Here is a 15,824-nt window from a genome sequence, read left to right as displayed (position 1 = left end):
AATGAAACCTGTAGTATCTGGCTTACACTTCAATCATGAATTCACTGAAGCCAGTGGGAGTTTTACCATCAGCTCCAATGGAGCAGTACTTCACTGAAAAGTATCCTACCAAAAATAAAAATCTGATTGCTCAAATCAAAACAAGTAAAGGTATGGATCGATAGTCTGGAAAAACAGTACTTACAGATGCATGGCCAAGGGGCAGTTCTTTTCCAACTGCTTTAGCCCGTTCTTTTTTTTTTTTTTTTTTCTTATTCTGGAGAAAGTACTGGTAAGATCACTGCTAGAAACTGTATATAATTCTACACAGTCCACACAAAAGATTTGACTAGCATTGCTTTGTACAATATAATATGCAGATTTTTTTATAATCCATTGTAGTCCTCATGTTCTCATGCAGACTATGTGTGTAACAAAGCATTGGCCTAGCAGTTTCCAGTGCTTATTTAGTCACTGATTATAGTAACAGTAATTTGCAAACCAAATTGCCGTATTTTCAGTCTATTGACACACCAGGTATACAATTAACAGCACCACTTTGCATCAAGTTCAAAAAGACGCAAGGACACAGGGGCCTGGTTGGATCAAACCTTTAGCACATGACACAGTATTACAATTGTGTCCTGTAATGACCATTATTAACCATTTTCAGGGGCTTAATCATTGGGGAAGTCACTATGGCAGAGTTTGAGGTTGCCTAAAGTAGGAACACACCTTTCCCTACTCTGCTGCCAGCTCTTGTGCATAGCATTGCTTTTGCCTTCTTTGGGAACCCAGCACTGAGACAGAACAATTTTAGACATGTAAATGGGAACAAATGCCACCATTCTCAATGAAACAGAGGCAGTTTTAATACACGCACTATTATTAAGCCTGGTTAGAAAAACTAGCAGCCTGATCTAACATGAAGAAATGGAGGCTCAGAAACAGTCATTGTAAACTATAAAGTTTGTACAGCAAGGATGCTAAACTTCTTAACTATGGTATTTCAGCCATACTATACATATTGTGAGTGTAGCATCAGATGTGCTGCAATGGATACCTAATTCAGTTTTGTAAAGTTTTGGGGTTTACTTTACAACAGAAAATATTATCCATGAAGACTTAAGCATCCATATGTGATAAACAAGTGAAAATAAGCCCTCTCTGTAACTTCTTATGTTACTATTGCAGCAGCTGTGGCTCATAGAATTACAGACATATGTAATGCAGTTGTTTAGGTTCCCTTGTAGTTTTTTTCTTGGCAATATGCAATACACCTAAGGAAGACTCTGGAAATTATACTTTAGTCAAGCATACACATGCAGAAGCTGTTTTTCTCTCCTGGAAGAGTGTGTTAGCCATTTAGGGATGTTTCCACAGCTATGTGCATATTCCTCCTGACCAATATACAGACCAGCAGTTAAAGGTGATTAAGTTTTCTCATACTTGGAGTGGGACAGGTCAAAACTGGTTGCAGTTAAATACGCTAGAAGGTTGTGAGGGAGGGAAAAGGATCAGAAATCTGTGTATCTCAGGTTAAAAATACTGCTATGCTCTAAGTAAAATTGCAAATACCTGTCTACTTAAAATGTTATTTATTGCCTTACACAAGGCTGGGGATATCCCAGTTGCCAAATCTCAGTGCATCAGTTATTTGTTTTTCTTGAAAGATTATTGGACACAGAAACTTCTTTCCTTCAAGTTTCTAAATTACTGATTTCAAAACCATGCACACCTTTCCACTCTTCAGCCCCAAGGAAAGCAAGATAACAATGGAAAATAAAGAATGAACTCCAACTTCTCATTTATAACAGATACTAGTTTTTTCAGATCACCTATATTTTCCTTCTCATGTGAAAATTGAAACCACACAATAGAGATGGTTCACACAACTATCCACAATTAAACTTTGCATAATTACTTTTAACATTCAGCATTGACTGAGACCTTTTTTGAAATGTAGTTTTCCTTCAATAGAACTTGGCAGTTCATAACCTTTAATTCACCACGTCTTCTAATTTTTGCCTGAAGCTCCCTGCAGTCTTGTGTAACATTCACAAACTCTTTTTGCAGAAGGTTGTAAGTGGATCAATTAACATCTAGCTAAGTAAATCCAATTGTTAAAAGCTATTATTATTGTAATCAAACAGACAGCTTTTCCCCTTTGGGTCATTTGGTACAAGGGCAAATTTAGCACCAAACTAATAACTAATGGCTTATCAACCATGAGCAATGTAACCTGCTTCTAATTATGAAGAAAAGGCAAGCTCAGGAAGTACTACCACAGTTCACATACATAAAGTACAGAAACTTCAGAAATATTTAACTTTGAATACTTTCTCTTCAAATCATCTCAATTGCTTGTCATTATAATTGTAACCTGTTATCTCTACTGCAGCAACAATTTCACTTGGAAAAGGAAATTATGTTCGTTCATTGCTTCCATGATGATGCTCTCCAAATAGTGCATATAAAATTAGCAATGCTGTTTCCATAAACCTTTAACAACTTGTTATCATAAAATGTAATTTAAAACTTCCTCCATAAAATAGCTACTTACTGAATGTATAGCATTCAACAATTACTTGACAAACATGAGCCCCCCTGGCTACTTACAAAGCTACTTAGTAGCCAAGACCTCCACAGTGAATTCACATCCAGATTTTCTTACTAGTCAGGAATCAAATGCATGTTACTTTTATTGATCTTCCACAGAATTTCAGCTATGGTTTTCCAATACCAACCCTGTATTTCTGCACAACTGCATTGCTTCCAGATAATGGACATTTTTAATTTTGTAAGGAAAGATCAGTGCTTACTGATCTTAAAGCAGTGTGAATGGGAAGGCAAAAAGTACGTTTCATCATTTCTAAAAGTTAATCCAGACCTGATATTATGCTCAATCCAGAAAACTCTAGGTGACAAAAGCTAAAGAGTAAATGAAGGCCAATGTTTTCCATAGACACGATTGTTCTCCTTCTTCAGTTCCCACAGTTTGGGCTTTCATGTTCATTTTCTAGGTGGGTATGATCTTCTGAAGGTGACTGGGAAACTCACTGCTACATTTTGTATTCTGTGGCTTCTCAGTAAAGGGCACACAGAGAAAGAACACATACTTGCTGCCTTTATAGCACGTGAAGGCATGTTGTGCATATGAAGTTTCGGCTTTATGGAAGAAGTAGGGAGAGAACCATGTTTTTACCAAGTGTGGTGCAACAGAGCAAAATTGAGAGCCTGAAAGTTCAGGAGGGCCAAACATACTGTGAAAACAGAAGTAGCAATGTGTAATACAGCTGTGAGCAACCTGCTTAGCTTTCCTAAAGATACAGATAATTAAACAAACATTAGGGATAAATCAATCTAACTGAGGTATGTAACAATACTATAGTGATAAGCTGATCCAAGATTTCTCAGATATTCACCTGATTTTTCCAGCGGAAAAATTAATTTTGCTTTGATAATGTCAACTTCAACCTTCTGCAACACTGTTGAAATATTTTGTGCAGATCTTTTCATTATAAGCCCCTTATACTGAAGTTATGTCTACTTTTGAAATGCATCCATGTTTGGATTTTCATATCTCTCTTATCCTTTGCATTATTGCTTGCCCATAAATTCAGTCCTTTCTTTGCAGATGGGAGTGACTACAGCTTAGATGTAGAAATTTTTTCCAATCCTGGGTATTCAACCTGCTATTAACCTCCTGCTCCCCTAACTTTCTCCTGTTCCTCTTCCCTCTTTCCCTTCCACTCAGTATCCAACAATGTTGCATATTCTGAGCAAGAAGGTTTGGAATACAACTAGGTTTCTACTGGCTCTCTTGTAATTCATTCCTTCCCCCCTTCCCCCCACCTAAATTTCACCATTGTTCCATACGTTTTTATAATTGTTTTCTCTGGCAAGTGCCTTACTGTACACAAAGTTTCCTTTTCCTCAGGGAATACTGCCAGTAATTAGATTACATTCTTTGCTGCTCTGCCCTGTCCAGCAGAGGACAGTCTGCTTGTTTGGACAATACACAAATTTGGGGCTTATCCCACCATGGACTCCCACACAGCTTCCAGAAGGAGCAGAGCATGCCGCATTGGTGACACTCTCCATAGCACCAAGTTTCAGTGCCAGAACTGGGCAAGTAGCCTGACAGCTCTTCCTAAAGCCTACAGCTCTGGGCTAGAGGCCACTCGGACCTCAGAAAGCCCCCAAACAGGGTGCTCCATGGAGGTACTTGCTTAGAAGCACTAACCTCATTCTTTTTACAGAAGTCTTTCCTATAAAGTCAAAGCAAGGTGCATGGAGGTGTTAAAAAACAAAACCAGGATTTTGGTATAAATTTGCAAAAAGGGACTTGCTGACTTAATGGCCAGCACAGTAGCTATTAAGCACAAGTTTTGAACATTCAGTTGTAGTTAAAGACAACATCAGTGCAGAAGTCTTCTTGCTTGATCTCCATTGACCATTGGTTATACACTTTCAAAATTGGACTCTGGGCAGCACAGGGGAACAGAAAACAGTCATTAAATCTTTTTATAGCAGTTGAAAATTAAAATGAAGTATCTCAAGCACTGATTTCTCAAGAATTATATTTGCTGAAGTCTCACTTTTGTGAGTGTAGTTGCAGTATTAAATCAGTATTATATTAGTATACAAAGTATTACATTACGTATTTCCACCTCTTGCCGCAAGACCTTGTTTGTTTAGCTAAAACTTCATTTTCAGTGTTCAGACCACAGAAGACAGAGAAGTTGGTTGACAGTTTTCTACTGTCCAATTCTTAGGACACTGATACAATAGTAGGAGTCCTTGAGCCACATGCCTCTTAGCAAGTACTTGAAGTATACTGTGAATTCAGAGAGGCACAGACACACAGACACACATTTCATCAAAGCAGAAACCAAGTTTGGAAAAAGAGTCTAGTGGTACAATCATTAATGAATTTGTGGCTTAGTTTAATCTGCTATTCATTAGAAACTTTCTCAAAGCATGAGGCATAGGAGACCGCTAGTTTCCACTCTGAACATAACACTTCATGTAAAATATGTTAGGCACCAAACCTAATTACTGATTAACTAGTAATTATTATTTTACAGTTCTCCATGTTACTTAAAATTACAGTTCTAAGATCCCAGCCAATTTAGAAGTTAACGTGTTACTGCTCTAGAATACTGATGCAAAAGTGCAGTGCTTCACTGTGCATGTTACTATGTCTGTGCAAATCAGATATAAAATGTAAGATTAGAGGAACTGCCTAACCTTGAAGTCAACAAACTTAATGCATGGCAACATACAACCCACTGTTCTAGTACTTCAGGTAGCAAATGGTAAACAACATCATCCAACATGGTATTTAAAGCCTAATGAAGAGTCCAAAGAGGATACTTGTTGAGAAACCAGCAGAAACAACTGGAATATACTGGAGGACCTAAGGAATGAATGGAGTTTATGAAAATCTTTGCTAGCATTGTAGGGGGCACAAGATAATGCTGAGATGAGTCTCTTGAGATCCTCATCACATTTTCAGATTACACATCTGTCTCTCCTACTTCACAGATACAAGTTGAAAGCTATTTCATTCACATATCACAAAGACAATTCTTACTTTTTCAGAGATAAGAAAACTTCTAAGACCATTTTATAAAATGAAAGTTAGGAAATACCAAAATCCCTACTTTCCAGAATTATACAAACATTTATTTTAAACCTCATTGTGCTAATCCAAGATTCCAATCACTTTAGTAATTTCTAAATACACTTTATTAGTAGTACTAAACATTCTTACAGGTTTAAGTAGTAAAATGTCCACTGTCTCACAGTGGATGACAGATTAGGCAGATGAATAACAGTTTAAGAGGCTCCTCACAGAAAGGACACTTCTGAGTGCTGTACTTCCTTTTCACTTCATCTGTTTCTCAACCTATTTCAGCAATAAAGATTAAACATTTAGTGTGACCCTCCACTGCCTTTTTCATGGTATTTCTTATTGTTCACCTTCTGATCTACCTGTCGTTACATAAAAAAACAAGGAAAACGATTAATTCAGGTTGTGTGCTTAGAACATGCAATGATTAAGAAATAAGGCTTTCACAGAGTAGAACATGAAAGAAGTTTCAGTAGGATTTGAAAAGCATAAAGTATCTGCAAATGCAAAGGAGCAGGTACAGAACTGAAACACTTTGTAGTGGTATGACCTGTAACAAAAACAGAGTGGTCTTTTAAGAGTAGAGAAGAGGGAAGAGTGAGAAAGAGAGAATTAGAATTAGCAGCACTAATGCTCTTTAACAAGTTGACTATGATCTAATAGCACAATCTGTACAGATGATATTTTCATTTGGAAAATGATTTGTTTTCTGGTTTATATGAATAATTCAAAACAAAGACATTGATTTTAGTGGGGCAAATAAGGGTATAAAACATTTTTCTCTACTTGAAGACTGGATATTTGATAGGAGTGCAAATCTAATCTAATCTATACAAAATACATGTATGTCTAAGGACTGATAATTTTTTGTTTCTGTATTCTAGAAATCCAGATTTTTTTAACAGACACCGAAATATTTTCCTGGCACAAAAGGATACAAATTAAACCAGATTCCATTACCTAAAGAGGTATTTTAATATTAATTAATATCATTAAATACATGGGTTTAATTAATCTTGTGACATGCCTTTAATGTTGCTTTAATTTTATCTTCAGATATATTCTGTAGTGCCATTTATGCAGACTGCCACCCTCAGTGATTTCCACGTAACATGACTAATATTATACCACAATGCTCGCCCAGCCTTTACAGATCTGTAGCTCAAGGTAGAAGATGTTATCTCTGTATTTAATAGCCATCACCATATTTGTCTTTCATAAAACTCTCCAGTCACTTTTTGGATCAATGGAAACTTTTAACAAACACAACAGCCTTTGTCAGTTGTTTATAAAACACTTCTTGTTTCCATGAACCTGCTGCCTACTATTATAATGCAGTTCTTCCTAATTCCTGTACTGCAAAAGATACCAACCGAACAGCCATTCCTTATTTTGTCCATGACACTCAGATTTTCTTTAACCCTAGTATCTCAGTAAGATAAGTGTTCTGACAGAATCAGAGTCACTAGGCTGATTAAAGAGTATAAACTTGACTGTTTTCATTCCTAGAGGCTTTTGTTTAAAACACCAGAAGATCATAGTGTTCCCATTTCAGTCCAAAGCACTGAAATACTCCATGGAAACACATGGATTAAGTGCAGCTCTTACAATCTAATCCATGGAAAACAGAACTGAAATAAGAGTTAGGGTGGCACTCTATATTTATGCAACAGTCTAACTGTGAAAGATGGGGAAATAACTGTTTAGTGTCATCTATGTAACAGTTTTATTGCAAAATAAGCATGAGTGGACTGAATGGCAAATACCTTAAAACAAGAAGGTGCAATAGGTTCCTAAAGAGTCTCTTATGGAACTAGCAGTAGAAGGTAACAGTCTACTGGCATGGAATGAACAATGTTCTCCTTAGATACATCTACTTTCATCAGTGTCCATCATTTGGTTGACTCTACTATATTAAATTTAGATGGACAATAAAAAGCATGAGTTCTTCAGTACAACATTAATAAAACTTCCCAGTATGTATCATATTGTTTTGCAGGGTTTTTTGACAGTCTCATCTGTAATTGCATAACAGATTCATGGTTATTCATCCATTCATCCTCTTAGTAACGCATTTGTCTTGGAATACTACCGATGTGGTACTGCTATTTCTATTTTAAAGAGGTTTTTTTAACCTCCGAGCAGATGTTTATTTAAGTAATTTACTTCTGTCTAGCAGAAGGGGGCATAAAAGTAGAGTCCCTTCACTACCCTGTGTTTTATTACCAGGGCAAGCACTTTCTCTATATTAATAGCTATAATAAGTATCCACACTGAACACTTAAGCAGAACAGCATTTCAGTTCTTCACCAGTCCCTTCAATCGAACTTCCTGAAGATTAAGTTTCTATACCATGCAGGCAAAAAAAATTTCTCTTTTTCAAGGGTCACATTCTTATTAAAGGAAGGGAGGAAAGAAGGATAAGAAATGGTCTGTGGCTATAGACTCTACAGTTATTTATGTAACAAGACACCATTTATCTCATGGTACAACAGTATTCTAATGCTGAGCAAATTAAAAAGTCAATATTGTGACAAGAACATTTCAAATTTTAAATATTTTATTTGAAATAGTTCAGCTATTTGACAGTTCAGGATTAGAGCAGAAGCATGAGCAGTTAGTTATGGGTGCATAAGCATTACAGAGCAGCTAACATTTAGAACTTATTTGTGCATGTGCAGAAATATACAGAGCATGATTATCAGCAGTAAACTGTAAAGATGTGCAGTTCTTAAAAATGCTTTTATCAACATTGAGGAATCACTTTAAGAGCTTTCCTATAACTGTTTGGCTGGCCTTTCTTTCCACTCCCGTCTTAGCTACACAGAGCAACAGTACAAAAGTGCAGAGTTGAAATACAATAAAAGGTGAAGAAAGAGCTAATGCAAAATTGTACTGGAATTTGAAGTTACACTTAGACTGAAAGGTCTCTCTGTCCTGATATTTCCACTGAATTTTTCACAAGTGCTAGTCAGTGCATTTACTACAAAAAAGATATATTTATAATGCAATGCAATCACCATTATAATTTGTTAGGGCTCAGAACCATAGCATATGGGGTGAGCTCACTGAAATTTAACATTCAATCAAGTGCAACAAAACTCACAGGAGTTCATTGCTCCCCTTCTCTAATTCTAGATCAGCATGATTCAGTTTATTTTTTCTTACCAAGACACTGACGCTTATTATCCATAACCATTACAATTTCCAACACTTCTCTCCAGCTGGGCATGTTAAGGGCATGCAGAAGTTAACACATTTCGCTAGTACTTCTCTGAAACGACTGTGTGATCTTTCCCTCATCCTGTCAAAAAACATGCTGCCATTCTTGATGCTGACATTTTCAAGTTTATTTTTGGAGAGGAAAAGTAGAGAAAAGTGCCATTTTATACATGTTACAACAACACAGCAAAGAACTTGCTTAAACACACTACCAAGCAGCTCCTCCAAACACTCATTTTTAGGTACAACAATGTAGTTCACTATAATGCAGTCAGTCCTCCCCTCTGTATCACTGATACCACTGTTCATCAGAGACTGTAACTCAGGACAATCCTTAAGGGCAATATGTGGTCTAAATGCCACTGGCTGGAAAACTAGTCATCACTACTGCTTTATTCCAACACACATGTTCCATTATTTCAAATATAAATACAGATGCTTTCTCAGTTCCTAAGAGCTGCTCACAGATTACTCTGAAATAATTCTGAAAGAATTACTTGTGAGTTTTAGACCTATTACAGCTAACAAACAGCAGAAAGCACGTAACAGACTTTCACAATGCTCTGCAGCAGTAAAACATCATACCAACTTCATCTGAGATCAGCTTCGACGAATCTCAGACACGGGGGCTGACTTAGGAGCTAGACAAACAAGTACTGCAAACTAGGTTTCACACTGTCCTAAATGATGCAGAAACAGATGACTCATTCCCTATCAAGCAAAACATAAAATAAGTCAAACATCAGAGTTCCATAGCAAAACAGTCTCCAAACAGTCTGGTGCCAGGTCCTTAAGGACCAAAAAACTCCAAATTTCCATTAGAAACTTTCCTTGTCATCTTTTGTGGAAGGGAACACAAGGCAAATGTTTCCCAAAAACATATGAAGGATTATTTCAGAGAATTTTTTTGCAACATATGTGCAATCCTTTATAATGTATTTTTCTTACACAAAAAATCTGCCTTATAGACATTTGAAGTACCACATTATACAAAATTCAGTTTCTGCTTCCAGCATGATAGCATATATTTTTTACTTATTTCCAAATATATTTTGCTGACCAAAGAAACAGATAGGCACTTAAACTGCTGAAGGTCACTCAAAAACCTTACAAGGTGCTGAACTGTTTGTAAAATTAACAGGTAACAAGTACTTAAGATGCTTGAGCATCATGTGGACTTTTTTAGGAGAGCCTTTTTCCCTCTTCAGCCACACAAATGCTTTGAAAAGCTGGCCTAGTGTCATGCAGCACTTCCCACTCCAGCTTTTGTAACTTCAGGAACATCATGTTGCCTTCTCAGTCACGTATTCCCCTAAAGTGAATGGTTTTCAGTACAAAAAAAAACCAAATCAGTGTGGATTAATCAGATTCTTTCATCAGACTAAAGATGAAGCAGGAATGCCTAAATCTTAGTGAAGTGGAGGCAAATGTAGAGTACACCTCTAATTAAAACAAATAACATTATTCTTCTATTAAGTCCCCCCTGCACAATGAAAATAAAAAAAGCCCCACCACGACAAAATCATCAACAGCAAAATAAATACAGCTTTCAATAACAGAGCACACAAAAGGTTTACTACAGTTCATTTCCAAAGCATAAAACCTCAAGACACTGGATCATGTGCCTGAATACAGGATGGCAGACTTCATATCTTGCCTTGCAATTCCTCCCCGTAAAAGTCTGCGTAAGTCAAAAGAAAAAATAAAGGTAACAGGTATGCACAGAAAAGGGCACTTTTTTAGTATTTCTTTGTGAAGTAAAGTTCTTCCTGCTACAACTTTTCTGGAGCACACTATGCAACATGTGCATTCCAGAGGACAAAAAGAAGTGTTCATGAAACAGTTTGAGCAAAGCAAGATTTCCCTTTACTCATATCCCTTTCCTTTCTGGTACAAGTCCTCCTTATTTTTAGAAGATTCAGCCTTGTAAAGCTATACCATGCATCATTTTGGTGCTTATTTGCTGATAATTTGATCTCTTTGCAATGAAAGTATTTGCTGAAATAAAACTTTTTTCATTATTTGTTTTCCTTGAAAGAATAGCAAAACTACCTGGACTTGCACCAAGGATTTCAAAAGTAGGTTTTTCCATGTTTAAGATTAATGCAAATATTTTTACTTGTTGTAATCAGATATCTAAATTCAATCTACTGTCTGCATTGCAAAATGGGATTCTGCAAGGCACTGAGATCTCTACCTTGATACGAAAACTTTAAACACAATGCTATGCACTGACAGAAAGCAAACAGTTATGTAGATGTGCTGGCTAGATAAAAGGCAGGTTACTCAGCAGCCTGCGTGGTCAGATGCTAGTGAAAGATGTGTTAATGGGGCTAAGGGGAACAGTTTTGGGCTGCTTTTGACAAACCTGAACTTTCAAAGCATCCCATTAGAGACTCAGTCTAAAGAGTGCTCATTTAATAGGCATATATAAAAGGTTATAATAAAGATATGATGTCTTTGAAACTTTAGATATCTCTGATTGCCACGCTGTAATATAACCTTTACTCACAAGTGAAGGATATGGTGTTGAACAGAGATAGCAAATCAGCCTTCAAAGAGAACAAGCATCCTCCAGTGAATGGCAGGAATAAAGCAGTTTTACAACTGTCCATTAGTAGGGCTCATAGACCTTCCACATCATGTTGTACTTTGCCACCATCACTGTTACACCATGGTGTTATTTGAATACTTAGGACTGCTGGCTGAAGATGTAGGTATGTTAGTTACAAGGAGGAAAAGGGATTATTTTCTCCTGTCTCATGCTGAATATTGTTCTAACAGACCTTTTTTCTACCTTTAAGTGCCCGTTAGTTGTAATTTCTTAATAGCAAAGATAATTTAGGCAGCAGTCTTCTCCCCAGCAAGTTTGTCTTTGAACTGGGAAGCAATGGAGCACAATATCCTGATCACCAATACACTTTCTTTTCCCTTACAGGGTTGTCTTTTACTAGCCACAAAGGCAATGATAAACATCATTCCAGCAGATATATAGTTTACTACAAAGACTTCTGTTTATTTTTGCAAGTTAGAAGAAACTACCGAGGTATCTGGGACTTTGTTTTCCCACTGTCAGTCAGGAAGGGAGACTCCTTATAAGGAGCCTAATGGTACTGAAGAAATACTTCCCAGCTCAAGCTCTTTTTTCACTGTTGCTATCACAGGGGGCAAAGCTGATGCTTCACTTCCACTGCTTTCACACACCTGACAGTCTGTGTCTATGTTCATAAAAAGGAAATACTTGTTTCCATATTGTTTTTTTTCTCTGCTCAAACCTCAGATCATCTGGAAATTCCCATACACTCAAAATTAAGCCAAACAACAAATAACTATCACTTCAAATACAGTCTGAAAGGGGCAAGTGGGGAAAAAAAAATCTCTAGAGACCAGAGGGGTTACTTTCATTTTGCACTTATACTACATGGTTTTAGCAAGACAGACATAACGTGGTTCTTCTGCCTTATTTATTCAGCTTCCTTAAGTTCTTTTTGGCAACATTCTAGGCAAGCTGTTTTACTAATTATGTAGTGCATTACAGATAAAAATATACTTTTATATCCATCAATAAGGACTCTTTCTTTCTTTTTCCTTCTTTATTTCCTTTTTCCTTCCTTCCTTCCTTCCGTCCTTCTCTCCTTCGTTCCAGATTAAACCCAGTTAGTATATGAAAAAACTCACTGGCATGGTTTTTGCCATTTGTAGGAAGCTTTTAATTGCAATTTGGAAAAGTAACTTTCAAATTCTCTCTTAAAAGTAACTCTTCTATCAATTTGTTTTAACTTGCTTTTCACATATAAACTAGACAAATGTCTCATCATGCTCATGAGACTGAACTTCTGGGGAATCTTTTCCTAACCTGAGATTCTATTTAGTCCTGGTTTTTCAATTTGGGTATCTTTTCGTTCAATTCTTTTTCTCTTTTCTCTCACGCTTCTAGTGAAAGACAGTCTTCCATTCTGTTGTATATTTTATATATTTATTTATTTATCTATATCTACATCTATAACTTTTCTTCTAAACTACACATTTTAAGACATTTTATTTTCATTTGTATCTTCTATATAAATGTACTTATCAAAAACTGAAATTACTATATTTATCAATTCCCTATTTCAATTCAGACATCCAGTGGCAACATCAATAAATCAAATACAAATGATCCTTCTCCCTGCTTTGCATGTATGTGCATCCAGTTCCTGAAACCATAGGTATCACTGCTATGAAGAACCTATCCTGTCAGATGTCTGGGAGAATTATTAACTTCAGCATTGTGTCCTGAATTATATTGCTTGGCTCACCACTAATGATTCTTAGATTAACTTATTATAAACATGCTTAAAGACCATCTTACAGTGTCAAGTATGTTGCATTTGCATTTTAGTAACACAGAGTCTACCAATTAATTTACCTGCATTAGACAATATTTGCATTTATCAAATTCCATTTTTTTAAGATGATTATATATTTCCATTTTAAATGATATTTCTATCAAATGCCAACTTAAAATGAGAAATTCACCACAAGCACAGACAGACTTCCAAACACCACTGTTACTACAACAGATTATTTTCTAATAAGTTCCAGGATGCATTAGAGAATTAAACCTTTGCTTCATTTCTCAAATAGGATATGGTAGAATGAAGTCAGAGCCTTTCCCACAGCAGGAGTGCTGTTGTGGACTTGGAGATGCAAGCAAAAAAGAATAACCATACAGCACTGTGAGAGGAATAAATTTATGAGATTTACAACACAGAGCATCCTTAAATCTACAGGAAATAGAGACTTATGCCTGTGTTTTAAGAAATATGCAACAACACAGGATGATAGCATTCAGTTACCTAGAAGATCTTGCTTCTGGGCTACAGAGCTAGTAATTTTTTCTAGCTGAAGTGGTAAAACTAATTTATGGCAAAAAGAAAGCATTCAGGAAATAGATACATATCTAGGAATTTTCATAGGACTAGGATAACTGTTCTGTAACTGCTCTGCACTGGTAGCAACATAGTGAAAGAAAACAGGCAGAATATTATTGTGGGGTTTTATCAATATATCTGGACCTAATTTACAGTCCTTCTGGGACCGTGGCCTTAGGTCCTTAAAATTATCGCAAGAATGGTTTTAATCTTTTTCTAAATGACTATAGTGAATTCAAAATTGTGCACTAATTGCAACAGTTGATATCACTTTTTCTGTTCACCTGGATTCTAGAACTTTAAGCAAATCTTTCCATCACCAAACTATACCATGTATGAGGCTTGTGAAAACAAGGTCTAAGATATTTGGAAGTATCCCTATAAAGTATTCTCCAGATGAGGTAAAAGGACTATCTCTGTTTGACAAAATTGATTCTTTAAAATGTTATTCTAATGGATGAGACCCTCCATTAAAATGATATTTCAGCTTTTATGGTCAGACCTGAACAAGCTGAAGGAGATACACATTTTCTTAATTGAATTGTGCTTCTCATAGAAGCAAGAAAAAAAACTCACACTGCTTTCTACAGATACTTTTAATTCAAAAAACATCAATCAGTATTCCGGTTCAATGTCTGAGTAATGCAGCCTTTATCTGATGAAGATAAGAAGTGGCAGTTGGAATTACAAAACTTTACCACAGAATAAATACAATTAAGTTATAGATTACAGTTACAGATATTAATGCATAGCTCATGTGGGAATTCAGATCCTGAAAAAAATCTTTGAAGGGAAAACTTAGGCAGCCTTAATGGCAGTGTTAAGGCAATGACAAAGCACTTAAACTGGGTTCAGGTTTCCAATCTGCATTAAAGTTAGCCCAGGAAGAAGCATGCTTTACTGGATAACATAAAGGGTTATACTGGCCAACTTGATCTGACTAGTGGCTTATTTCATGACCTTGACCAAACCATATCACTCACAAAGTTTTTCTGATTTTACAAAGGCTAATGATTTTTACCTGCTTCCTTGAAGCCTGTAGATAAAGATCATTGAATAAGTGCTCAGGAGAATTAAGGAATTAATAAATCCAGTATACCAAATTTATTTTGGAATTCATTATCAGCTTTGTCCATTGGCTATTATTTCTCAACAGCGTTATTTTTCAGAATGCAAACCACTTTAATAAAAGCATGTTCTTAAACAAATAGGGTCCACTGGATGATTTTTTTATTATTATCAGATTCAGTAACATGATCACTAGTGACATTATGAAGTCTGTAAGACAGGGGTCCTCCAACTTTTTAAACAGGGGGCTTTTAAACAGGATTAAGTGGCAGGAAGTCATCTGCGGCTGCTTGGTTTCCCCCCGAACCCCCAGTGGGGGGAGTGGGGTGGGGGGGGCAGGGGGGGTCTGTAAATACCAGGGTCCAGATTGAGGACCCTGGGGGGCCGTATCTGGCCTGCAGGCCGTAGTTTGAGGACCCCTGCTCTAAAAGCTAAGCCAAAGTCCTTAGTTGTCCTTAGTTAAAGAGGAGAAGGGTTTCTAATTAATAAAGTGTTTGTAACACCTGCATTCAACTCCATCAGCAAAAGCAGACAAAAAGAGATAAGAATGACTGAAGATGAGACAGTCATTAATCAATAAAAAGAAAAAATATCCATTGGCAGAAAGCCAATTATTTTATTTCTAAAAGAGTAATTACGAACATATTTTTGTTAAATTAAAGGTAAACACAAAATGTGCCAAACTGGCATAACTGCAAGATATGTGTATGTCCTGACCCTACCACAGCATTTGCAACCTGTCCCTGCTCTTCGGTCAACAAGATGTCAGACATGTTATTCTACTGAGCTGTGAATGAAGGAATTCACATTCACAATTCCCTTCTTTTAGGTGTCAATAAAAAGTTTGTTCCTGCAGACTTCTGTTTTGGCATGATCAGCTAAGAACTGACATTAAAACCCCAGTGTTTAGCCAGCAACTATATGTACAACCAGTCAGATTTCCATTCCTTCTCTGTAGGGTCCAGACCTGAACAAGCAAGCAAGCTTTAAGAGTCTGAAGCCAA

The sequence above is a fragment of the Falco naumanni genome, chromosome 13 (assembly GCF_017639655.2).
Source record: "Falco naumanni isolate bFalNau1 chromosome 13, bFalNau1.pat, whole genome shotgun sequence".
Lineage (NCBI taxonomy): Eukaryota > Metazoa > Chordata > Aves > Falconiformes > Falconidae > Falco > Falco naumanni.
Note: the sequence above shows the minus strand (reverse complement) of the source record.